This window comes from Gorilla gorilla, chromosome 6, assembly GCF_029281585.2.
Source record: "Gorilla gorilla gorilla isolate KB3781 chromosome 6, NHGRI_mGorGor1-v2.1_pri, whole genome shotgun sequence".
NCBI classification, from domain to species: domain Eukaryota; kingdom Metazoa; phylum Chordata; class Mammalia; order Primates; family Hominidae; genus Gorilla; species Gorilla gorilla.
This window is the reverse complement of record NC_073230.2, coordinates 49,312,347-49,338,939: the sequence shown is the minus strand read 5'-3', so window position 1 is coordinate 49,338,939 and position 26,593 is coordinate 49,312,347.

Sequence of the window (26,593 nt, the reverse complement as noted above, 5' to 3'; positions counted from 1 at the left end):
AAATGTCTGTACATGTTCAGTACAGAAAAAACCATCCATTTTCGTTCCCTGAATATTTTCAACCTGTGGCTGGTTGAATCCGTGGATTCAGAACCCATGGAAACGGTGGTCTGACTGTATTTGATTTTATCAGCCATTGAGACTCAGGTTGTTTGTTACTGCAGCAAAGCTAACCTGTATACCTGCTACATCTATACTATCATTTAGGAGAGCATCCAGGAAGTTGACAAAATATTTATGCTAAATAAATATGACACTCTTAGGACCACAAAATTAGAAAGGTTCAAAAGTACTTGTTAATACTCCAGGCTCTTGAGTCAGATCTGGGTTGAAAGCTAACTGCTGTTTACTATTTCTGTGAACTTCAGTAAATGATTTCTGATTTATCATCTGTACAATGTGGATATGAATAGTAAAGACTTCAAGAATTATTGAGCGGGTTTATAGAGATGCATATATAAAAACAGCTTAGATAGACAAGCTTGCACAATAAGTGGTGGTGTCATTGATGGGTTCTCTCGGAAACAGGTTCCAAGGATCAGTATTAGTGAGCAGGGGATTTACTGGGGGAAGGCGCTCAAGAGCAGCAGCTGTAAGGCAGTGAGAACAGAAGGGCTGGGCAGAGGAAGGGGAACTGCAGTGGAATTGCAGCAAGGCCTCAGATGGTTCCACAGAAGGCTCTGGAGCCAGGATGGCTCTTCATAAATGTCCCAAATTGAAGTAAGGGGGCTGGGCTTTGTACCTTCACATCCAGTGAGTTGAAAGTAGGCTGTCCCAAGAGAGGGAAGTAATAGCCTTGGATGAGCCTGTTCTCTCAACTAAGGGCCTTCTCTGGAGAAGGGCTCAGCCATGAGCCACCAGCAGGCAACATCCAGCAGCTGGAAGAAGAAGTGCCTCCATCCTGAAGAGAGTATGTGTCTGGGGATGAGCCCCAGCATCCAACATGGCCCACCCCTGTGCAACCTGGATGCATTTTCTTCAGACATCAAGTTTACCCCAACTGGATAAAGCCCCTCCAGAATCCTTGATGCCCTCTTTTCTTGGGAAAACTGCACAAGACAGATGAATGGGAAAGATTAGTGGGATTAATGTACTACTACCTGGCTGCAAGCTCATTGTCTTCCTTCTCCGTGTCTGTTTTAGATTCCCTTTGCTCATGGTTAGCACCTTTTCTAGTCTAGGTGGCTTACCTGGATATTTCTCAGACTCTCAGGCCATGATTGCTACATATGTTCACTGAGAAAATAGGGCAGGAGGATATCACGAAATGCCCCCAATGGGTCGTGTTGGTGCCAAATGTGCTCTACCTCCATTAGGTAACAGCAGCTCTTTCCCCACCTAATAATTGGGCTGACATCCCCCAGCTAGGGTTCCAACTCCCTCCTTTGCCCATTGGTCTCTTGACACAGGGGCCCACAGTGATTGAACAACAGCTAAAGCTTAGAGTCCAGTGTCCCCTGGTGAATACGTTTCTGTTTGGGAACCACGACTTAGAAACCTTCTTATCAGTTGCACTGATAAGAATCACAAATTTCCCTTAGGAATTTCCCTTAGGCTGTTTTAAAATATGTTTACAAATTCTCTGATGTGTTTCCTTTCAAAAGGTGGTCCCAATTTTTCCTCCTTTTGCATGTGGACCAAACTTACGACTCACTTCTAACAAATAGGCTGTTGTGGAAGTGCAGCCAAGGATAGGTCACCAACAGGGTAGCTTGTGCTTGGCGTGGTCTCACTCCCTCCTGAATTGTCTTCTCTGTGGGAAGCCAGCTTCCACGTCATGAGGATGCTCAGGCAGCCACATTGCTTTTGACCATCAAAATTTACCAATGTCTTTTATTATTTCAGGGTCCTAACATTCCCATTGTTAACAGTTCTGAAATAGCACCTCCTACCGGTGCTTCTTAATGATGCTGTGCCAATCTCACCAGCACATTCCTTACTGTTTTGGGAAATGAGGATCTCTAGGTCCTCCTGAAGAATAGTGGATGGCTGGGTTTTCTGGCCCCATTCTAGCACATTCATTTCTCTGAGCTTTTTCATGCTTTTGTACATGTGTATAACAAAAGGATTGTGGCATTTCTACTTCACTGGGTGCAGACCATTGCTTTCTCCAAGCCTCAGAAGCCATCACAGTAATGAGTTAGAACTGCCTCCTAGGGTCCTGCCAGAACAGAGCTCCTACGTCACAGGAGAGTGCTTCCATATTAAGAAACTCCCATCATACCCAGATTTATGCTATACTCCTTTAAGCCAGCACCCTCAGATCCAGCTCACACATGCTCTCCAGCCTCCTGCTGGGACCTGTGGACTAGACCTGCAGCTCCCTGGGGCTCTAACCCCTTCCTCCTTTGGCAGATCCAGCACTTCCCCACATTGTGATGTGAGCCCAGTGATTGATCTGGTGGCCAGGAAGGGAGGTAGGGGCAGGGAGCAGACTCAAAAAAAAAAGGAAGCACGATATTTCAGGCAGAGTCCTCTACATTACCTTCAAGTGAGAGGAGAAGGTTCAGACTTTTACAGGAGGAGTGGCCATTTCTTCAGGCCCAGAGTGTCAGGGGACTCTGAAGGAACTCAATACTTTGAATGCATCAACTTGAACTTGCCATCCTGAATTTTAGGGTCCCAGTCCTTCCCCATGAGGGCTCTACCCTGAACGTAGCTGACTTGCTAAGGTTAAGGAGCCAGTCTCCTCCGGAGATCTACTCCGGTGGTCTACTCTTTTAACAAAGTCCTGGGACTGATTTTAGGATTTTTCTGCCCTCTATCTGCAGAAATGAGAGCCTTTTGTATGCTGCCAGTGAGGTGAGGCCCTTTGGTTTTCACATTTCACTTTAAATTGGTGATTAATCACTCCCAGGCTTTCATTGTCTTTTCCCAAGATAATATCTACTGGGCCCCATAGTCCTTATCCTTACTACTTTACTTGAACTTCTGAGGTTCCTGCCAGTGTATGTCTTTCCCATCCCAGTTCACTACAGTGAAAGTTTAAACAATTGCCTCCCCCCACTGCACCCTAGGGGCATTCAGTACTCCTTTCACCCCTAGTGATGGGATCTTCCTTGCCGGCCAGCTGGTGGTTGATCCAGCTCCCAAACTCCATTTTGAAATACACTCCCTAGGCCCCTACAAACAACTGCACTAGCTCAGTTTTCTAGAATAGTGAGTTGAATAATGGCTTCTTTGCAAAAAGCAAACAAACAAACAAAAACAACAACAACAACAAAAACAAAAACAAAAAAACAGATCTGTCTGCCCAGAACTTGTGAACATGTCCTTACTTGCAAAAAGGGTCTTGCCAAAGTCATTAAGTTAAAGATCTTGAGATAAGATAATCCTGGATTACCCACGTGGGCCCAAAATTCATTGACAAGTGTCCTTTTAAGAAATACACAGAGGAGGAGGTGATGTGAAGACAGGAGCAGAGACTGGAGTGATGTGTCTACAAGCCAAGCGGGGAAGGCTGATAATTGCTGATAAACATCAGAAGTCAGAAAAGAGGTCAGCAAGGGATTCTGCCTCAGAGTCTCCGAAAGGATTGGACCCTGCCAACACCTTGATTCCAGACTTCTGGCCTTTTGCATTTATGAGCGAATATGTTTCTGTTGTCTTAAGCCACCCAGTTTGCAGTAATTTGTTATTGCTGCCCCTGGAAATTTTCACACCTGGAAAAACCCTCTCTGAGACAGAGATTTGTAAGCAGATGGAAACAGGACTGGGCTGAGGGATAAGGTGAACTCCAATGCATTTGCAACCTTGGCCTCAGCTGATTCAACAGGAAGTCTGAAGCTAATACAGCCCCTCAAAGATGTCTGAAGTGTGGAAAGAAGGGTGAAACTTTTTATCTCTGTACGAATCCTTCATTCCTGTATTGCATGTAGCAACCCTTCAAGAGGTAACACATCATAGGACAAGGTCGCTCCTTTCACCTGATGGCAGTTCCAGAGTAGAGACTAAATTGTGAGCAGTCAGCAGGCAATGTCTCCACCAGCTGGGGAAATAAAGGTTGGATCCAAATCAGGGAATGTGGGTAGCACTTCACCTCAGCCACAACTGGAGGCTTTGATGGCTGTCATCAGAGGAAGAACCATCTTAGAGATGGAGACTGTGGTGAATGGACCAACCAGAGGAGATCTTGGGGAGTTGCTTTTACAAAAAAAGATATTTACAAGTGAATCCAGGTAAAATACTAAGGGAAGCTTGAAGGAGAGAAAGAAAAAAAGGTTGCTAAAAAGGCCACAAGTGACCTTGAAGGAAAAGTGAGTTGTAAGGAAAGGATGTAGCAGAGGTGAGGCCTTGCTGTCATCCCTCATGGGAGGAAATGATGGCAACATATGGACTGTTTCCTTGGGATAAACCTTGGGTCATTCTCAGCACCAGTCAGTGGAGTGGTGGAGCCTCTTCTTCCTCTGCCGGAAGGTAGAGGGCCACAGACAGCACACAGTAGACCATTTCTTCCCTTGTTAATAAAAAGGTTCTGTTTCTAAAACTGATACTGCAGGTAATCAAATGCCTGATAAGCACTTGAAAAAGTGTTAAACATCCTTAGTCATTAGGGAAATGCAAAGTAAAACCACCATGAGATATCATTACATATGCCTAAGGATGGGTAAAATTAAAAAGAAAGATAATAGCAAGTGTTGGGGAAGATAGGGAGAAATTGTAATCCTCATACACTACTAGTGAATATATAAAATGGTGCTGCCACTTAGAAAAAACTCTTTGGCAGTCTTCTGAAGTTGACCAAACACCTAACACAAATACCAGCAGTTCCTTTCTGAGATATTTACTCAAGAGAAATAAAAATGTATGCCCACACAAAGATTGGTACATAAGTTTTTGTAATGGCTTTATTCATAAGAGTCTCAAACTAGAAATAGCTCAAATGTCCATTGACAGGTGAATAGATAAACATATGGTCATACAACTATACAATGGAATACCATTCAGCCATAAAAAGATGGAAACTACTGATATATGAAACTACATAGATGAATCACAAAATCAGTATGCTGAGTTAAAGAAAACCAGATATCAAAGAATAGATGTTATGTGGCTGTATGTATACAAAACTCTGGAAGAGACAAATCGAGTCTACAGTGATAAAAAGATTAGTGGTTGACTGGGGCTGGGAATGGAGAGAGATTTTCTGGTAAGGGACCCAAAGAAAGTTTTGGGGGTGAAGAATATAGTCTATATTTTAATTGTGTCAGCAGTTATACAGGTGTATGAGTTGGTTGAAATTCTTCAAGCTAGGAGCTTAAAATGCGTAAAATAAAGTTGATTTTTTTAAAAAGCTGATCATATGGAAACCTCTCTGCCATTTGTTCTGGAAAAACCTGGAGATGGTGTGGAGGGGATGAGATGACTGTTCTTTTCTTAGCTCACACAGTGATCCCACATTTACACATCAAAGGCTTTTTCCTTGTTACCACAAAGCAAAAATGACAGGGTTGCCTGCTGTGATGATAATGACTTCCCAGACTAAAGAAGCCACAGAAGGTCACAGGAACTCTTAGTCCCGTTATCATCCTGTATTTCCCTGGGAGACCTCATGGCCAATTTGACCGAATTACTTTTTCCCCACTGCATCTTTCCTTTTGGATTCATTAGCTAAGACATCGAAAGGTCAAAAGTCTTACTCAGAGTTGGTGGCAATGAGTCAATGACCGTGTTTCCTCTGCTTTCCAGCCTGCAGTCTGAGCATGAACCCACAGTGAGACACACTGACTGGTAGCATTATTTGGAATTCCCACCACCTCCCCCACCTCTCCTCCATTTTCCTCCTCCTTTCTTCCATATTCTTGTTCTGTCTAAAAATACCCAAGAATATCTTAAAATAAATGTATTAAGGAAGAGTTAGCAAATATATTTTTGTGCAAAAACAACTGCCATGAAACTTAACTCTCTTGTGACCTCAAGAAATTTTCTGAAATACCATGTGTTACAAATGTTTGAAATAATATTCACCTTCAAAAAGAGGTATATTTTCATATTAACTCACCCTAATAAAACTGACATAGTGAAAAACAACAATAGAATCAATGTGATATCTTTGTTAAAGTAAACCTCTAAAGTGTACCTACCATACAACTGATTGTGTAATTCTAGAGTTATCAGATAGAAATGGCAATCAAGGTGTTGGGAAAAATGACTGAAGTCCATATGAAAAAATTAATTTAGTTGCCACTACAAGACATAATTCGCTCTGCTTGAGTACGTTACGTTGGTAATCATACTTTAGAACATGTTCAGCTACTGGAGGCAGGAAAATAAAACGTTCTCCAGCCCAAATGTTCACAATGATAGTGCTCACGGAAAAAAACTTTTTTAAAAGTATAGACCTCTAGGTCTCATTATGGAATTCAAATACAATGGTTCCGGGGTGAAGTCCGAGACTATGTATTTTTTCAGTGTTACCAAGGTGATTCTGATGTTCAGACATGTTTTGTCCAGCCTTGCCCCACTCTGAGGCTTTCTTCTTAAGTGCTATGCTCAAAGAACTTTTGTTGTATGCCACAGTACCCAAATGTTTTGGGTCTTTCACTTCTTTTTTTTTTTTTTTTTTTTTTTTTTTGAGACGGAGTCTTGCTCTGTTGCCCATGCTGGAGCGCAGTGGTGCGATCTCGGCTCACTGCAAGCTCCGCCTCCCAGGTTCATGCCATTCTCTTGCCTCAGCCTCCCGAGTAGCTGGGACTACAGGCGCCCGCCATCACACCCGGCTAATTTTTTGTATTTTTAGTAGAGACTGGGTTTCACCATGTTAGCCATGATGGTCTCGATCTCCTGACCTCATGATCCGCCCGCCTCGGCCTCCCAAAGTGCTGGGATTACAGGTGTGAGCCACCGCGCCCAGCTGGGTCTTTCACTTCTATCACTAACAGCACATCTGCAATACAGGTGTATTTATTTAACTGCAAATTTATGCATAAATGCATCATATTTCAAAATAATTTATATTTAAATCTACAAAATTTACTTCCCAGAGCAAGCAAATAGCTCAACTGATCTTCATATGTGGGCATCTCTAAAAAAGAGGATAGGTACATCATGCTTAGAGTCAATATCATAGATCTCTATTTTTCTATGACGTGACATATTGTTGTCTTGTACCATGTGTCTCCGTCACTTTGACAAGACATCAATTCCAATGGAGTCAAAATATTTCTATAAGTGAAAAATTAACCAAAGTGAGTTTGGGAATTTTTAACCTTCTTCCTCAAGAGATTTTTGTTTCGTAATCCAACTGAGTTTTACTCAGTTGGCAAGAGAGTGAAAATATTTATTATATATTATGACTTTAGCGGCATGTCCCTAATCAAGCAAGATGAGAATGAAGCAGGAACACAGACTATGAATGTATGTCTCTGTGGAACGCCAGAGAAGTCCAGATCCTCAGCCCATCAGATATGGAGTCTTGCAGCATCTTTGAGTATGAGACCAGGTGGAAAAAGAGATTTCATCTAAATTTACAAAGGCTCCTCTGTCTGTGCCTTTCTGACAGGGCTTAAGTGCCTCAGCATGAAGCAGCCAGAGCAAGAATTAACAAAATTAAACTTGATAATTCCTGACACTCTCTTTCCCCACTGTGAAGCATCATCCATGGGAATAAGGGAGAGCAAGACTCAGGAGCCCTGCCCCTCCTCTCTAGGCAGAGCCCAGGGTGTCTGGGAGGCCAAAGTCAGGCTAACGGAGCTACTTGAATGCAGGGGATGCCACGGTCTTTCTTTGACAGCCTCTCAAGAGTCAGTGCAGGGCTCCCTAGCTTCATTCTCACTTTCCTTTTGCTCTTTCTTCCTTTCTGTTACCAAAATACACTGGCATATTAAAAATAAACAGTGCTGCCTTGCCACAGAGCTCTGTTCTCCTTTAAATAGTCTGACAAGTACAAATGAGTCAAGATTCCCTATTGCTCCCATCCCAGGACAGATCACGGGGCCTTCTCCTTTCTCCTCTTTCTTTCTGGCTGCCTGTGCCTTTCTCTCTGCTCCGGCTTTTCTCTCAATCTAGTTTCCAAGTTTCTGGCTGGTTATCAGCCATTCTCTCCCTCTGGGTGCCGCCCTGGGTCTCTCTCAGGAACTCTCTTGGCCTCATTTTTTCTATGTAACTCTGTTTCTCTTTTTTTCTGTCATCATTCTTTCTGAATGTCTGTATCCCCAGATAAATACAAAACAAGCAGGTAAAGTGAGCCACAGTAAGAATAAACCATTTAATTAGGGCATTTGTGCTGTGCAAAGTTGGAAAAAAAAAATCTGGTCCTGTCTGGCCATGTCGGCATCTTCTGTCACCAGGAACCTTCTGAGAGGCCCTTAAAGACTTCCATCCTCTATGCTATATTTGCATCTTTAATGTGCAATGAAGACAAGCTCTTGGCATACATGCAAAAGCAATCTGTACTATGGGGAAGATATGGTCTTTAACCTCAGGTTGAACTAAAAAGCACTGGAAATTTTAAGAGTTTGTTTTGACCTTTCAGGGTCACTCAGGATGGGGATCTGCCTGGCAGTTGTTAATGGTGGTTTGATTGGGCTCCAATACTGTTTTTAAGTCTCCACTTAGAGTCCAGCCAAGTTAAACACATTTTCTTTTCATCTCTACTCTCGTATCCAGCCTGCAGCCTCAGGTCTTCAGTCATTCCTTGGTTCTTCTCTGGATTTTGTCCAATTTGTTGACAAATCCTCCAATCTTTATTTAAAATTACTTCTTAATTTCATCCTGATAGTATCTTGCAGCGTTTCCTTAAGATCAGCATTTTATTCCGTTTCTGCCCACACATTGAGTTAAATGTGGGAGCAGGAGTATACAGAAAAGACCACAAAGCTGTTTCGGGGGATAGGACTACAGGCAAAGCTAGTGGTCAGGCCTTCCAGACAAGTGGACTCTGGGGCTGGCAGCAGTGTTTTCTTTTCTTTTTTGAAAATGGCGTCTTTTCTTGATTGTAAAATTTATACTGATCGTTGCTGAAAACTTCCAAAATACAGACAAAAAAGCAGAAGAATATAAAAATTATGGAGAATCCACAAACTGCAGATAATTATTATTGATACTTCTTACGTTTTCTTTCATTGTTTTACATATATATATATATATATATATATATATTTTTTTTTTTTTTTTTTTTTTTTTTTTTTGAGATGGAATTTCACTCTTGTTGCCCAGGCTGGAGTGCAATGGCACAATCTCAGCTCACTGCAACCTCTACCTCCCAGGTTCAAACAGTTCTCCTGCCTCAGCCTCCTGAGTAGCTGTGATTACAGGCATGCGCCACCATGCCCGGCTAATTTTTTGTATTTTTAGTAGAAACGGGGTTTCGCCATGTTGGCCAGGCTGGTTTCGAACTCCTGACCTCAGGTGATCCACACTCCTCGGCTTCCCAAAATGCTGGGATTACAGGCGTGAGCCACCGCTCCCGACATATAAATATTTTTAAACAAACTTAATTGTACACTAAGAGTGTTTTACCTTGTAGTTATTTCCCACATTTGCATTTCCTTCTTCCAACTATAACTTTATGCATTAGGACCGCAATACTTTCATTACTGTAATTTTCTAAAGTACTTTGAATTGGTAGGGTGAGTCAATCAACACTCATATCATCAAAACTCATTTTTTTGACATTTTCTTGACTATTAATTTCTTAATTTTTTTCTTTCTAGATGAACGTTTGGTTCACTGTGCTGGCATGGCATTTTGAATACAATTTCATTAAATACAAAAGTTAACGCATAAAAATTAAAGAGAGCTGACATTTACAGTGTTCTCTCTTTTAATCCTGGAACATAAACATCACTTATTCATCATATTTTTTTTTGGTTTGTCAGCAAAGTTTTATAGTGTTATTGATTATATCTTCAATTTGTAAATAAACATTTCTAGCTTTTTTTAAGCCTTGGCTTCATATATAGTATGTGTATGTATGTGTGTCTGATTTTATATTTTTCTTGTATCCCTTATCTCTGGACAAAAATGCTTATTTTTTTATTGTGGTAAAATATATATAGCATAAAATTTACCATTTTAATCATTTTTAAGTGTACAATTCTGTAACTTTAAGTACATTCACATTGTTGTGCACCTGTCACCAATATCCAACTCCAGAACAGTTGTCTTCCCAAACTAAAACTTTGTATCCATTAAACACTACCTCCCCATTTCCATCTTCCCCCAGCCCCTCCCAATCACCAATCTACTTTCTATTCCTATGAATTTGATTACTCTAGGTACCTCATACAAGTGGGATTATATAATATTTGTTCAGGGAAATACTGACATTTCACTTCACGTAATGTTGTTAAAGTTCTTTCCTGTTGTAGCATGTGTCAGAATTTTCTTCCTTTTTAAGGCTGAATAATATTCCATTTTGTGTATGTGCCACATTTTGTTTATCCGGTCTTCTGTTCGTGGGTACTTGGGCTGCTTCCACATTTTGGCTACTGTGAATACTGCTGATATGAACATGGATGTACAGTATCTGTTCAATCTCCTGCTCTCAATTCTTTTGGGTATATACCCAGAAGTGAAAGTGCTGAATCATACAGTAATTCTGTGCTTAATTTTTTGAGGAAACACCATACCATTTTCCACACTGACTGCATCATTTTATATTCCCATCAGCAATGTACAGGACTTCCAATTTCTCCACATCCTCACCAACACTGCTGATCTTCTGGGGGTTTTTTTGTTTGTTTGTTTGTTTGTTTTGTAGTAGCCATCCTACTAAGTGTGAAGTCGTATCTTGTGATTTTGCTTTGCATTTCCCTAATAATTAAGGATGTTGAGGGTCTTTCTATGTGCTTATTGGTTATTTGTATATCTTCTCTGGGGACGCGTCTATTCAAGTACTGTGCCCATTTTTTTTCACTGTGGTGTACTTCATTTCATAGGGCTGTTTTAGCTTCACAGCAAAACTGAGCAGAAAGTACAGAGGTCCCATTATACCCTTGCCCCCACATGTGCACACACAGAGCCTTCCTTACCATCAACATCCCACACCAGAATAGTATATTGTTACAATTCATAAACCTACATAAACACACCATTATCACCCACCATTATCATCCATAGTTTACATTAGGGTTCACTCTTGGTTTGTTATACATTCTATAGGTTTTGACAGATGTGTAATGCCATGTATGTACCATTATAGTATCACACAGAATAGCTTCATTGTCTTAAAAATCCTTTGTGCTCTTCCTGTTCATCCCTTCTTTCCTCTTACTCTTTGGAAGCCACTGATCCTTTTATTGTCTCCATAGTTTTGCCTTTTCCAGAATATCATATAGTTGGAATTGTACGGTATATATACATTTTAGGTTGCATTCCTTCACTTACTAATAAGCATTTGCATTTCCTCCATTTTGTAAATGACGGGAAAGCTCATTTCTTTTTTTTCAGACTGGAAAGCACGAATAATATTCCATTGTATGGATGTATCACAGTTTATCCATTCATCTACTGAAGAATATGTTGGTTGTTGCCATGTTTGACAATTATGAATAAACCTATCAACATACATATGCAGGTTTTTATGTGGACATAATTTTTCTACTCCTTTGGGTAAATACCCAAGAGTCTGATTGCTGGATTATATGGTTAGAGGATGTTTAGTTTTGTAAAAAACTGACCAGCTTTCTTCCAAAGTGACTGTACCACTTTGTATTCCCACTAACAGTGAGTGAGGGTTCCTGTTGCTCCACATCCTCACCACAGTTGGTGCTGTCATGGCTCTGAAGTCTGGCCATTCTAATAGGCATAGGCTGGTATCTCACTCTTGTTTTACTTTGCATTTTCCTGATGACATATGATGTAGGGTATCTTTTCATATGTTTATTTGCCATTTATATATCTTTTTTGGTGAGGTGTCTATTCAGGTCTTTTACCCTTTTTTTTAGTCAGGGTGTTTGTTTTCTTATTGCTGAGTTGTATCAGTTTTTTTATGTTTTGGATAATGATCCTACATCTGGCATGGTTTTTGCAAATATTTTCTGTTAGTCTGTGGCTTATCTTCTCATTCTCTGGGCAGCGTCTTTCACAGTACCTTTCATAGAGCAGAAATGTTTAATTTTAGTGAAGTTCACCTTGTCAATTATATCTTTCATGAATCATGCTTTTAGCGTAGTACAGTAGTTCACCCTTATCTGTGGAGGATGTGTTCCAAGACCTCTAGTGGATGCCTGAAACCATTGATAGTACTGAACCCCATATATCACTATGTACTTTTCCTATTCATACATATCTATGATAAAGTTTAATTTATAAATTAGGTATAGTAAGAGTTAACAATAGAAACTAATAATAAAAGATAATAATTATAACTATATACCTTAATAAAAGTTATATGAATCCTGTCTGTCTCTTTCAAAGGATATTATTGTACTCTACTTCTTTACTTCTTTTTCTTGTGATGATGTGAGGTGATACCGTGCCTATGAAAGGACGTGAGGTGAATGATGTAGGCATTGTGACAGAGCATTAGGGTACCACTGACCTTCTGACAATACATCAGAAGGAGGATCATATGCTTCAGGTGATGTTGGATTATTGAACCATGATTATTTCGATGGTTGGATGTCAGTAGCAGACAATGTCGACAACTAAGGATCAGGTAATGTATACAGTGCGGATACACTAAACCAAGGGATGATTAACATCCCAAGCAAGTCACCACAAAATTTCATCATGCCACTCAGAACAGCAGGCAATTTAAAACTTATGAGTTGTTTATTTCTGGACTGTTCCATTTAATATTTTCAGACCATGGTTGACTATGGGTAACTACCACCACATAAAGTGAAACCTCAGGAAAAGGGGCAGTTACTATATCTAAAAAGTCATAGCCATAACCAAGGTCACCTAAAGTTTCTCCTGTGTTATTTCTAGGTATTTCATAATTTTGTGTTTCACATATAGGTATATGATTCACTTTGAGCTAATTTTTGTGAAAAGTGTAAGGAAAGCCTATGTCTGGATTCATTTTTTTCCACGTGGATCTCCAGTTGTTCCAACACTATTTGTTGAAAAGAAAATATTTTTCCACCCTATTTCCTTAGTTTCTTCATCAAAGACACCTTTACTAAATTTATGTCTATTTCTGGGCTCTCCGTTCTATTCCTTTTTATTCCATTTTCCTATTTGTCTGTTCTTTTAACAATACCACACTGTCTTGATTACTCTTTCTTTACAGTAAGTCTTAAAGTCAGGTAGTTTCAATTCTCTGATTTTGTTATTCTAGGCCTTTTGCCTCTCCATAGAATCGGTTTGTCAATATCCACAAAATAACTAGTTGAGATTTTCACTGGAATTGTGCTGAATCCACAGATCAAGCTGGGCGGAAACTGATATCTTGACAATATTGAATCTTCCTATCCATCAACATGCACTGTCCCCCCATTTATTTAGTTCATTTATTTTATTCATCACAGTTTGGTAGTTCTCTCATACAGTTTTTGGGTATGTTTTGTTAGAGTTGTACCTAAGTGTTTTATTTTTGGGGTGCTAGTGTAAATAGTATTGTATTTTTAATTTTGTATTTCAGTTGTTTATGGCTGGCATATATGAAAGTTATTGACTTTTGTATATTCACCTTATATCTTATAACCTTGCTATAATTGCTTATTAGTTCCAGGAGTATTTTCTCTGATTTGTTGAGATTTTATACATAGACATCATGTCATTTCCAAATAAAGACAGTTTTAAATATGTATATCTTTTATTTTTTTTTCTTGTTTTATTGCATTTGGTAGGATTTCCAATACGATCTTAAAAAGGAGTGGTAAAGGGGGACCTCCTTGCCTGGTTCCTAATCTTAGTGAGAAAGTGTTGAGTTTTTCACCATTAAGTACTATGGTTAGCTGGAATTTTTAGCACGAATTCGTGTTGAATTTTGTCAAAAATTTTTCTGTGTCTATTGATATGACCATATCATTTTTCCTCTTTAACCTGTCAGTGTGGTGAATTATGTTAATTGATTTTAAAATGTTGAATCAGCCTTGCATACCTGGAGTATATCCCATTTGTTTTGATGTGTAATTTTTTATACATTATTGGATTTAATTATTTTTTTGAGGATTTTGCATTTATGTTCATGAGACATATTGGTCTCTAGTTTTCTTTTCTTATAATGTTTTTGTCCTGTCTTGGCATCAAGGCAATGCTGGCCTCAGAATGAGTTAGAATTCTGCTTTTGAATTCCGAGACAGATTGTAGAGAATTGATATAATTTCTTTCTTAAATGTTTGATATAATTCACCAGTGAACCCATCTAGGGTATTATTGGTATTAGAAAGTTATTAATTACTAATTCATATATCTTCTCTCTTTTATTGAGACAGAGTCTCACTTTGTCACCCAAGCTGGAGTGCAGTAGCACAATCATGGTTCACTGCAGCCTTGACCTCCCAGGCTCAAGCAATTCTCCCATCTCAGCCTCCTGAGTAGTTGGGACTATAGCTACCATGTCGGGCTAATTTTAAAAAAAGCATTTGTAGAGATGGGATCTCTCTATGTTGCCCAAGCTGATCTCAAATTCCTGGCTCAAATGATCCTCCCGCCTCAGTCTCTCAAAGTGCTAGGATTACATGCATGAGCCATCACACCTGGCCTGATTCAGAATCTTTAGGCCTATCCAGATTGTTTGTTTCTTCTTGTGTGAGTTTTGGCAGATCATGTCTTTCAGGGAGTTCACTTCATCTAGATTATCAAATCTGTAGGCAGAGTTGTTTGTAATATTTCTTTATCATCCTTTTAGTGTTCATAGGGTTTGTAGTGATATCCATCCCCTCTTTCGTTTCTGATATTAGTAATTTGTATCTTTTCTCTTCTTTTTTAAGTTAGCCTGGGGGCAGGCTTATCAATTTTATTGATCTTTTCAAAGAATCAGCTTTTAGTTTCATTGATTTTCTCTATTGATTTCCTATCTTTTTTTCTGTGTATTTTAGATTTAATTCAGTCTTCTTTTTTTTGGTTTCCCAAAGTGGAAGCTTAGATGATTGATTTCAGATCTTTTGTCTTTTGTAATGTATGTAATCTATACTATAAAGTTGCCTCTAGGCACTGCTTTCACTGCATTCTACAAATTTTGATAAGTTGTATATTCCTTTTCATTTAGATCAAAATGTTTTTAAATTTTTCTTTAGATTCCTTACTTGACTCATGTGTCTTTTAGAAGTGTGTTGTTTAATCTCCATGTATTTGGGGATTTTTCAACTAATTTTTACTTATTGATTTCTAGTTTGGTTCTGAGATCATATATTGTATAATTTCCATTGTTTTAAATTTGTTAAGGTGTGTTTTATGACCCAGAATGTAATTCATAGTAGTGAATATTTCACGTGATCTTGAGAAGAATGTGTATTCTGCTGTTATTGGATGCAGCAGTCTACAGATGTCAATTATATCCTGTTCGTTGATGGTGATATTGAGTTCTGCTATATCCTTATTGGTTTTTTGCCTGCTGCATTCATTAGTTCCTAATAGAGATGTTGACCTCTCCAACTATAATAGTGAAGTCATCCATTACTTCTTGCAGTTCTACCCGTTGTTGCCTCACATATTTTGATGCCTTGCTAGTAGGGGCATGCACAGGGTTATTATGTATTCTTGAAGAATTGACTGCTCTATTGTTGCGAAATGCCCTTCTTTGTCTCAGATAATTTTCCTTACTCAGGAATCTGCTCTTTCTGAAATTGATATAGTTACTCCTAGTTTCTTTTTGTTAGTGCTGGCATGGCATATTGGCATATCTTTCTCCATCCGTTTAATTTTAATCTGTATGTATCTCTAAATTTAAAGTGGGTTTCTTGTGGACAACATGTAGTTGGGTTTTGTGTTATGGTCCACTCTGACAATCTTTGTCTTTTAACTAGTATTTAGATCATTAATGTTTAAAGTAATTATTAGTATATTTGCATTAATATCTATCATATTTGTTACAGTATTTTATTCATTGTCCAGCTTCCTTTGTTTCTATTTTTGTCTCTTACTATTTTTCTGCCATTTGTAGTTTTAATTAAACATTTTATATAATTTCATTTTCTCTCCTTTTTCTTAGCATAGCAATTATATTTCATTTTCTTACTTTTTTTAAATTGTCGCCCTAGAGTTTGCAACATACATTTACAACTAATCCAAGTCCACTTTGAAATAACACTATAGCACTTCATGACTAGTGTGAATACTGTATAAGAACAAAATAATGCTAATTCCTCCCTCTCTTTCCTTGTATCTTTGCTGTCATTTGTTTCACAATGCTAATATACAGCATTTCACAATGCTAATAAGGCATATATGTCTAGCTCCTGATATTATTTTGAACAAACTGCCACTATATTAGACCAATTAAAAATGAAAACAAAAATTTGTAATTACTTTCATTTATTCCTTCTCTAATACTCTTTATTTAATCACGTAGAGTCAAGTTTCTGACCTATATCACTTTTTTTTCTCTCTGAAGAACTTCATTTAACATTTCTGGCAAGGCCAAAAATTTTCTCAAGGTTTGTGTGAGAAAGTCTTCATTTCCCTTTCACTTGCTTTTTTTTTTTTTTTTTTTTGAGACAGACTCTGACTCTGTCACCCAGGCTGGAGTGCAGTGGCGCAAACTCGGCTTACTGCAACCTCCGCCTCCTGGGTTCAAGCAGTTCTCCTGGCTCAGCCTCCCTAGTAGCTGGGATTACAGGCGCTTGCCCAGCTAATTTTTGTACTTTTAGTAGAGACAGGGTTTCACCATGTTGGCCAGGATGGTCTCTAACTCCTGAGCTCAGGTGATCCACCCGCCTTGGTCTTCCAAAGTGCTATGATTACAGGCGTGAGCCACCACGCCCGGCCTCCCTTTCACTTTTAAAGGATAATTTCACAGGATATAGAATTCTTTCTTTTTTTTTTTTTTTGAGACGGAGTCTCGCTCTGTCGCCCACGCTGGATTGCAGTGGCACAATCTCAGCAAGCTCTGCCTCACTGTTTCACGCCATTCTCCTGCCTCAGCCTTCCGAGTAGCTGGGACTACAGGCACCTGCCACCACGCCCAGCTAATTTTTTGTATTTTTAGTACAGACGGGATTTCACTGTGTTAGCCAGGTTGGTCTCGATCTCCTGACCTCGTGATCCACCAGCCTCGGCCTCCCAAAGTGCTGGGATTACAGGCGTGAGCCACCGCGCTAGGCCCACAGGATATAGAATTCTAGATTGGTGGAGTCTTTTTCTCTCTCAACACTTTAAGGATTTCATTCCACTCTCTTCTTACTTGCATGATTTGTAGAAGTACGGTGTTTTTTCCCTCAGGCTTCGTTTAAGATTTTTTTCTTTACCTTTGATTTTTGGCAGTTTGAATGTAACATGCCTAGTGTAGTTTTTGTTTTTGTTCCCATTTATCCTGCCTGGTGTTCTCTGAGTTACCTAGATCTGTGGTTTGGTGTCTCTATTAGTCTGTTCAGGCTGCCATAACAAAGTACCACAGACTGGGTGGCTGAAACAACAAAAATTTATTTTCTAACAGTTTTGGAAACTAGAATACCAAGATCAAGGTGCTGTCAGAATTGGTTTCTGATGAGGCCTCTCTTCCTGACTTGTAGTCAGCCACCTTCTCGCTATGTCCTCACATGGTCTCTTCTCTGTGCATTTGCAGAAAGAAAAAGAAAAGGGTAAGATCTTTGGTGTCTCTTCCTCTCCTTATAAAAACATCAATCCTATTGGGTTACAGACCCATCCTTGAAACCTCACTTAACTTGTTTTACCTACTGGAAGGCTCTATTTCCAAATGCAATGAGAGTTAGGATTTGAACATTTGAATTTACAGGGAGGGGCTCAGTTTGGTCTATAACTGTGTCTCCCATTAATTTGGGAAAATTGTCAGGAGTTACTACTTCAAATATTGCTTCTATTCCTTTCTTTCTTCTCCTTCTGGTAGTCCTGTTACATGTATGCTACACCTTTTATAGTTGTTCCACAGTTTTTAGATATTTTGTTATTTATTTTCAGTCTTTTTCTCTTTGTTGTTCATTTTAGAGGTTTCCATTGATATATCCTCAAGCTCAGAGATTCTTTACCCTGCTGTTTTCAGTCAACTAATGAGCCTATCAAAGACATTCCTCATTTGTATCAAAATAGAATCAGTTTTTAATCTCTAGTATTTCTTTTTATTTCTTCTTAGAACTTTCATCTCTGCTTACATCATTCTTCTGTTCCTGTATGTTGTCTACTTTTTCCATTAGATCCTTTAGCATATTAATTATTGCTTTATTACTATAATTATTACTATTATTATTGAGATCAGGCCTTACTATGTTGCCCAGGCTGGTCTTGAACTTCTGACCCCAATCAATCCTCTTGCCTCAGCCTCCCAAAATATTGAGATTATAGGTGTGAGCCACCATGCCCAGCCAATCATAGCTTTTTACATTTACAGTCTGATGATTCCAACATCTCTACCATAGCCTAATCTGGTTTTGGTGCTTGCTCTGTCTCTTCAATCTGTATTTTTTACCTTTTAGTATACCTAATACTTTTTTACTGAAAGCCAGATATAGGATACTGAATGAAAGGAACTGTAGTAAATGGATCATTAATAATGTGGTGGTAAGGGGTGGGGGGAGGTAAAGTGTTCTATAGTCCCATAACTAGTTCTCAGTCTTTCAGTGATCCTGTGCTTCTGGGCTGCGAACTTCATGAGACCCTCTCAGTTTTTTTCTCCTGCCTTAGGTGAGGCAGTACAGCTGAAGGGGCTGAAGTTGAGTTGAATATTTCCCTTCTCCAGCATGGGAGGCTAGAGGCAGTGACCATACTTTTCTGATAGAACTAAGAAGAATTATTTATTTTCTGCTTTTTTCAGCTTTTTACTTGTTATCAGAGTGGAGTATTGACTTCTAGATTCCTTACATGCTGGACCAAAAGGAAGAAGTCCTTCTTTGTCCATTTTAAATGGGGTTGTTTGTTGTTGCTGTTGTTGTTGAGTTGTGGGAATTTTTAAAATATATTCTGAATATAAATCCTTTATCAGATATACAATTTGCATATATTTTCTCCCATTCTGTGAGTTGTCTTTTCATTCTATTTGATATCAAAGTTTTAACTTTGATAAGGAGCCATCTTACCTATTTTTTTTTCTTTTTTTGCTTGTGTTTTTAATGTCATACCCAAAAAATGATGGCTAAATCCAGTGTCATGAAGCTTTTCCCCTATGTTTTCTTCTAAGAGTTTTACAGTTTTTGTTACTATGTTTAGGTCTTTGATCCATGTTGAGTTGCTTTTTGTATATGGTGTAAGGTGGAATTCACCTTCATATTTTTTTAAACCACTTATTGAGGTGTGATTGTCATTTAAAAAGTTATACACATTTAATATATACAACTCAATGAGTTTGGAAATAAGTATATACCCATGAAGCCAACATTACAATCTACCATAAACTTATCAGCTTGGTGCAAAAAGAATTGTGGTTTCTGCCATTACTTTTAATTAATTTTGCCATTTACTTTTGCCATTATTTTAATGGCAAAAACTGCAATTCCTTTTTTGCACCAACCTAATATCTATCACCTCCATAAGTTTCCCTCCACCTTCCTATTTATTGTTATTGATTTTTTGTGTGTGATAAGAACACAGAAGATCTAGTCACTTAGCAAATTTTTAAGTTTACGAAACAGTATTGTTAACCATAGGCACTATGCTGTACAGTAGATTTCTAAAACTTATTTATCTTGTGTAACTGAAACTTTATATCCTGTGACTAATATCTCCTGTTTCCCTCTTCTGCCAGCCCTGGCAACCACCATTTCACTCTCTTCTTTTGTGAATTTGATTATTTTAGATCTATCATATAAGTGGTATCATGTAGTATTTGTCCTTCTGTGTCTGGCTTATTTCCCCTAGCATGAAGTCTTCCAAGTTTATCCATGTGGTCACAAATGGCAGGATTTCCTTCTTTTTTAAGGGTGAATACTATTCCATTGTATCATAGACCACGTTTTCTTTATCCATTAATCCATTGTTGGACATTTACGTTTCTTCTGTGTCTTACATATTGTGAATTGTGCTGCAGTGAACATGCGAGTACAGATGTCTCTTTGAAATTCTGATTTTAATTCCTTTGGATATATACCCAGAAGTGAGATTTCTGGATCATGTTGTAGTTCTGTTTTTAATTTTGGTGAGAACTTCCATACTGTTTTCCACAGTGGCTGTACTAATTTACGTTTCTATTGACAGTGTACTAGAGTTCCCTTTTTTCTACACCCTTGCCAACATTTGTTATTTTGTGTATTTTTTACGTAATAGCCATCCTAACAGGTGTGAGGTGATTTCTCATTGTGGCAACTTCATTTTTTTATGCCTGTAGATATTCAGTTTCCCCAACACCATTTATTAAAGACTATGTTTTCCCCATGAATGGTCTTGGCACCCTTGCCAAAAGTCATTCAACCATATATGCAAGGCCTTATTTCTGGGCTCTTCGTTCTATTCCATTGGTTTATATGTCTCTTTTTATGCTGGGAGCACAGTTTTTATTACCATAGCTCTGTAGTAAGTTTTGAAATCAGGAAGTATGTGACTTTCAACCTAGTTCTTTCTCAAAACGTTTTGGCTACTTGGGATTCTTGAGATTCCACATAAACTCTAAGATGAATATTTTTATTTCTGTAAAAAAAATCATTGGGATTTAAATAGGGATTGAACTACATCTATAGATCACTTTGAGTAGTGTTGACATCTTAACAATATTAATTCTTCCAATCCATGAACATAGGCTGTCTCTCCATTTATTTGTGTTTTCTTTAATTTCCTTCAGCAAAATTTTGTAGTTTTCATTACACAAGTGTTATACCTCTTTTGTTAAGTCTATTCTTAAGTACTGCATTCTTTTAGATGCTATTGTAAATGGAATTGCTTTCTTAATTTTTTTAGATTGTTCATTGTTAGTATATAAAAACACAACTTATTTTTTCCCTCATTCTATTTTATCACAATTTGAATGTCCTGAAACACATCCCTCAATCACTCTGAGCCCTTGTATCCTCATTTAAACAAAATGAATTAGATTAGATGGTTTCGAAACTCTTTCCCACTATTAGATGTTGTGATTCTATCTGGATACTCCTTTCCTTTAATTATCTATGTAAAGAGAGCAATTCAGCTTTCAAGTCCTAGCTTAGAATTTATAGTTTTTACCTAAAGACGTCTTTAACTCCCCTAACTCTCCCCCCTATTTTTACATGAATTCTATCACACCATAGCACATATCTCAGAGCAATGTTCCAATTATCTTTTCTTCCACAGCAATTCAAATAAAGCCTGGATGTATGCAAGCAACAAATAGGAATCAGTGCATGAACAATTAAATGAATATGTCTGACTGTCTATGACCTAAACCGTAAGTAAGGCCCTCCTAACAAAAACACATTAAAACCAATGTATTAGTCTATTCTCACTTTGCTATAAAGAACTACCTGAGACTGGGTAATTTATAAAGAAAAGAGGTTTAACTGATTCACAGTTCCACATGATGTACAGGAAGCACAAGTAGGAAGGCCTCAGGAAACTTATAATCATGGTAGAAGGGCAAAGGGGAAGCAAGCACATCTTCACATGGTGGCAGAAGAGAGACAGCAAAGGGAGAAGTGCTACACACTTTAAAACAGACAGATCTCACGAAAACTCACTAATTATCCCAAGAACAGCAAGGGGGAAATCCGCCCCCATCATCCAATCACCTCCCACCAAGCCTCTCCTCCAACACTGAAGATCGTAGTTCAATATGAGATTTGGGTAGGGACATAGAGCCAAATCATATTACACCAAAAACAATCCCTTCATACAAGAGAGTGGACTTACATTTTTCTGTTATATGAGAATGTGGACCTTTCATTTAGAACTAAAATTAATTCTAGCATATAAATATAGACTAAATTAAAAAAAAGAAGGGACTACTCCCTAGTTTTTATTTATGGCAGAGCAATGTAAATAATACAGTTGAGACATCAAATAGCCCTTAGATTTTCTTAATCTAATTTAAATGGTTTGCAAGATGATATATTCAGATTTAATCTAAGAGCTTTAGCTTTGGCTCATTTTGTACTGTTCTAGGAGACTTTCTATTTAAGAAAATGGAGTTTGGTGGCTACAAAAATTTCAAAGGAAAAAAGGAATATGGAGTTTTGTTGAAGACTAATTTTATACATATTTCCTATTATCCACCCAAAATCTCAAAACTGTATTAGTAATACAGGTATTAGTGAAGGCCTGAAGAGAATAATTTGTTCAGAATAATGGTTTCTAAATATTTTAAGGACTGCCACTTAGCATAGGAATTAAAAGTATTATGTTTAAAAAGGAGAGCTAGTTCAATGAGTGGGATCTGTAATGAAACAGCTTTTGCTCAATGTAAAGAAAGCCTTTCTGAGGATTAGAGCTACTCCAACAGGAAGTTTACTATCTCAAGAGAGGATGGATTTCCTGTCACTGAAACTTCTCAAAAGAAGCAGAACACTCACTGACCAGGTTCTTCAAGAGAAGACTGGGGAAATGCATAAATTAGATTGTCTCTAAAGTTTCTTCCAACTCTGAAAGTATATAATCCCATGATTCTTATACTTCTTCACATAGATATCACCGAACTATCCGAATGTGGCTTTTGTGTTGGCCTTCTCATTATGTAGTCTAAACAAAACAGGTTTCTTCAAGCACTGCCCATGAATGATATCCTGTCTTGGTCGTGCCCCTCAGAGTATTTTTAAATTTTCTAATTCTAGTAATTAAGTCCAAGCCCACTTCTATTTTTTTCTGTAGCTACATGACACAGGGTTACTCACTGAACTTGAAAATCCCAGTTTTATTCACACATGTTAATAGAGAGAACACAGGCTTTAAAACCCGGAGGAAGGATTGGCACTTGCTGTTGAACTTGGACAAGTTTCTCTGAACATGAGTGTAGTGGATACTGTGATGTGCTACCAAGATCCAAGATCCCACATTCAAGACCAAGGCACTGCCAGCTCCTGCAGTGTTTTCTGATGATACTTACAGGTGTCATTCCTGTGGAATTGCCCCATAATCAAAGGGAAATGCCTTGTTCAGATTATCGCTTCTGCATAGCGGTAGCCCATATACAATGACTATACTTGGAAGCACAAAGGCCAGGCCCTCTTGCCTCAATTCAGAATATCTCTGAAGAACCATCCCAGCCCTAGAAACTCCTCTTTGGATTAGCTAAGGCCTTTTGCGACTACACTGCAGTTCAGCTACTCCTTCTGCCAGCCTTTCTCTCTCATTCCTGAACAGATGTTGTTCCTAAGAGCACAAGTAAATTACCTGCATTTTCTGTCTCATCACCAGTTTCCTAGGGAACTTGACCTAATGCTCGTCAATCTTTAAAATGAGAATGTTTTGCATTTCTTCATATTGAGAGGACCTAATGAGATTACAATTATGAAATTATTGAGCACAGTGTGAAATAACTATGTACACTCACATTTCACTCATTTTTTTCTAACCCACACTTTCTCTACCAGATACTTGATAGCTATATTCAAAGGGTTTTATATGGGGGAAGGAGATTCAGGCTATTTTGTTCTATTGGGAAGAACTTCAATAGCGGGCAAAATTTTAGGCACCCAGAAATGCCTGGTGCATAGTTGGCAGTTAGTAAATGACTGCCAGTAAATGAATAAATGGATGGATGGATGAGAAAATTAACATAATTTTAGAAGTTTCTATTAGTCATTGTCCATGCAAAATGTAATGGGTTGCCACAAGAACCATTTAAATAATACTTCACTCAAGAAGTATTATGTATAATTAAACATTAATTTCAAGCTAGATACTGAAAAAGATTTTTTTACAAATATTGGCTGATTTAATCCTTACACCTACACTTCAACATAAAGTGTTCTTATATTTCAAAAAGTGAAATTAGAACTCGAAACTTTCCAAATTCATTTGTTTAAATCTTCAGTCTTCCTTCTCCATACTCTCAATCAGAAGGTATTAATATTTATTTGATCACACCTATCAGAAAGTTGGAAATTATTCTAGACTATTGCCTCTCCTGTATCTCCTACAACCAACCCTTTATTCACTCTGCCTCCTAAGCTTCCTCCTACAGCAGATACTGTTGGTTTCCTGCCTGTATGCCCTCTCGGCACTCAACATTCTGAGTATGTCAATGGTTTCTGACTTCAAGCACTAACAGTTCTCTGTCTGAGGGCTTCGATTTTCTTCAGAAGCCTACTCTGCATATGTAAATAGTGAGCCTAAAATGTTGGGGAGCTAATGCTCATAAGAGAGGTTCCCAACCAATGGTGGATGGGAGTTGATGAATAAATGTCCCCCAATTCCCGTTTGAATGGGACAACTATTAGTACCTTCTATACAGGGTCCCAGCAGGACTTGGCATCAATTCCACAGTGGTATCCTGATCATTTTTACATGCTCTCTTGGCTTCCTTCCTTCTGCCACTTCCTTGACTTACTATCCTATTGCTGTACTCTGCCACGTAAACTACTTGCACTCAAATCTACCACTCTGCTTTTGGAGGAACTCACTTAGGACATCTCTCCATTCCCATTCTAGTTCAATAATTTGTTTCCTTTCACCTGAACAGTTTCTTCCCTCTCTCAGCTTCAGTCTCTTTCTTTAGATCCTTCCTTCAAAGAAATATTTCAAAACATAAATATGATCATGTCTCATTGTATGTAGGATAAAATATAAACTCCTTAGCATAGCTTATAAGGCCCTCCATGATCTCACGCTCTTGCCTCTGTCTGCCTTTTCATCTTCACCTCCTACATTTTCCCACCACCACCCCATGCTAGGCTCATGTGGAACAATTCACACTCCTTCAGATGCACCCTGCCATCCCATCTTCCGTGGATTAACACACACCTGGCAAGTCCTCCACTCAGCCCAATGTGCAGTCAATGAGCCCACATTCATCCTCTATTTCTGCCTCAGTGAAGGGCGTTCCTTCAGCACACGGTTACAGGAAGACCTCCACATGTGTCTATCCTTGTGCTAGTCACACTGCAGTCGAGTTATTTGCCACAATGTCCATCTCCCCCGCCATGCTAAGAGTTGCTTGAGAGCAACAGTAGTCTCCTGGATCAATGAGCCCCAAGGAATCCACACACAGCAGGTGCTTTAGGAAAGTGTCTTGCGGTAATAAATGGCTGAGTGCATGAATATACACTATCTAACAGCTGTCAGAGCTGGATTTCCGACATGGGTGTGTCCATTTCCAAAGCCCGCGCTCTTCCCATCGCAGTGTGCTCTCCGAGAGAGAGCCCTGCACCATGACTCCGTTGCTTCGACAGGCAGGCTTTATTGTACCAACGCAATGGGCATGCAGCCATCACACATTTTGATGCATGACACTTCCCCTTTCCATAGTCAGGAAGAGTAGATTCCGATCTGAAATGCCTTACTCCTAGCAGCTTATCAGGCTGATTTCCTCTTTGCCTTGTATCAGGTCAACCACTATGTATGTAACAGAACCTCATTCATTTTTTGGCTCCACAAAACTCTTACTCCTTCTTTCTCCATAATCTACAAAAGAAGAAAAGAGTGTCTTGGGAGAGCAGGGCCAGGAAATAAGATCATTCTGAGAAAGGTATCAGAACAGAGCAACTCTCTTGAGAGGGTGGGAGGTGAGGAGTGACAAAGGAGGTTGGGGGAATGGCTGGCATAATTGCTGCCACTGTAAGCAAGAGTGAGGGAGGAAAGAATCCAGGTGATTTTTCACAGAACTTGGGAACAGTGCATTTGTATCTTAATCATTACCTCATTGACTTGCTGTGTGTTAACCTGAGCCTGGTTTATAACTACTCTTGAAAGTGCATCATCAATGTGGAATTCAGGCAATGCTTTTACTCTAAGGTTTTGGAAAGACTCCTTCATCAGTTCTCCCCAACCTGGGGTTGGGGAAGGGGAGCAGCAAGAAGGTCAAGGCTTCGCTAATGTTTCCAATGGTAATGAGAATACCACAGGTGCTCCCTCAGGCCCTCTCTCTGGGTGAAAACAATTTGCTGTTGGTTCCTGAGCTCTTTCCCCATCAATCCAGAGACTCCCCAGTATCTCAAGATCCCTTCTTCCCTGGGACACCTGAGGTGGCTCAAGCCCCTCTTTAGCAGCTTCCCACCACCTTCCATAGGCACCTTCTGTTTGTGGCAGACCCTGCTGTTGTCATGAATGGATCTTTAGTTTTGGCACTGAGATTTACCTGTTTTTTGAACAGCGACAACTGTTATATACTCAGAAGCCAACTCATCATTATTATTTATCTCTCACTCCAATTGCAATTATTTAAGGAGGTTACCCTCCATTGTTGCTATATACAAACTTCAGTAGCCCCAAGAATTTTCTGCTCAACCCTACATGAGAGACAGGCAATAGATATTAAGTAATAACTTTAAAAGTCTTTTTTCTGAAGTCAAAATATCTATACCAAGATTTAATCTACACACCAAACTTTATTCAATGTCAGGTCTCCCCTCCCTCATCTTGGGAGCTGCAGCCCTAAGGACGGTGGTAGTTTCTTCTTTCTCCTATGGACACTTCCCTCCCCACTGCCCCTGTGCCTGCCAGGTGTTTTCTGATCAGGTCGGAGAATGGC